We start from the raw sequence: 1,378 nt of genomic DNA, 5'->3' as shown, positions 1-1,378 counted from the left end.
TTTGTATGTACTTAACTAAATAAAACCAACAGTTGGTCAAAAATTTATCACAATTTGGGAAATAATTTTTATTAAAGGTATCCTGTGTTAACAATATGTGGAAAAACCTTCTGCACTTTTATTATTTTTTTTTCTGGTTTTTTGAGACAGGGTTTCTCTTTGGCTTTTGGAGCAGAGTTTCTGTAGCTTTGGAGCCTCTCCTGGAACTCACTCTGTAGACCAGATTAGCCTTGAACTCAGACCTGCCTGCCTCTGCCTCCCAAGGGATTAAAGGCTTGTGCCACCACCACCTGGCCTTTCTGCTCCTTTTATTGACAACTTTGCTTCAACTGAATTCTGACTGGGGAATCTTCGTTCACTGCATGAGTCATGAGTTTTTGGATGAGGATGATGATCCTCCGTTTTTTAAAGACTGTCAGCTTTTTAGATAGACATGGTTGGACATGCTTATAAAACAGGCCATTGAGAACTGAAAGTAGAAGGATCAGAGTTCAAGACCAGCCTTGGCTACATACAGAGATTTAGTCTTTATTACATTTATTTGTGTGTATGTGTAATCAAAGAACAAATTGCAGGAATTCATAAGTTCGCGCGCGGTTCTCTCCTGGGATTAAAGGTGTGTGCCACCACCGCCCAGCAAGGGTGTTTTTTTTTTTTTTAATTTAAAACTTGTAAAGATTGTTTTGTTTGCGTATGTTTGAGTGCGGGCAGGTGCCCATGGAGGCCAGAAGATAGCATTTAATTATATGGAGCTGGAGTTAGATGCATCTTTTTATTTATTTATGTATTTTTGAGATAGGGTTTTTTGGTGTAACCCTGACTGTCCTTGTACTTACTCTGTAGACCAGGCTAGCCTCGAGCTCACAGAACTCCACCTTCTTCTGTCTCTCAAGTCTACAATTAAAGCCACCACCACCCAGTACTAGATGTATTTTAAATAAATAGATTAGAAAAAATTTAGAAAGTGTTGGGATTAAAGGCATGTACCAGTGCCACACCCCATGCCCGGCCCTCTGTGGTTTTTTGTTCTCCTTTGTTTTGAGGCATGATCTCATTGGGCAGCATTCGGCTAGCCTGAAACTTAACTATGTAGGCTAGGTTGACCTCAAACTCAGAGATCCGCCTCTGTCTGCTTCCTGAGTGCTAGGATTAAAGGTGAGCTCCATCAGGCCTGACCCTTTGTGGTTTTGTTTTGTTTTGTTGTTTTTAGTTTTTCAAGCTTTCGTTTCTCTGTGTAGCCCTGGCTGTCCTGGAACTTGCACTGTAGACCAGTCTACACTTGAACTCAGCGATCTCTCTGCCTCTGCCTCACAAACCTTGGGAGTCATGTTTTTAAAATGTGCTTTCATACACAATAGGGCTGGTTTGGAGGAAAGTT

Source organism: Microtus ochrogaster, chromosome X (assembly GCF_000317375.1).
Source record: "Microtus ochrogaster isolate Prairie Vole_2 chromosome X, MicOch1.0, whole genome shotgun sequence".
NCBI classification, from domain to species: Eukaryota; Metazoa; Chordata; class Mammalia; order Rodentia; family Cricetidae; genus Microtus; species Microtus ochrogaster.
This window is presented reverse-complemented; position numbering follows the sequence as displayed.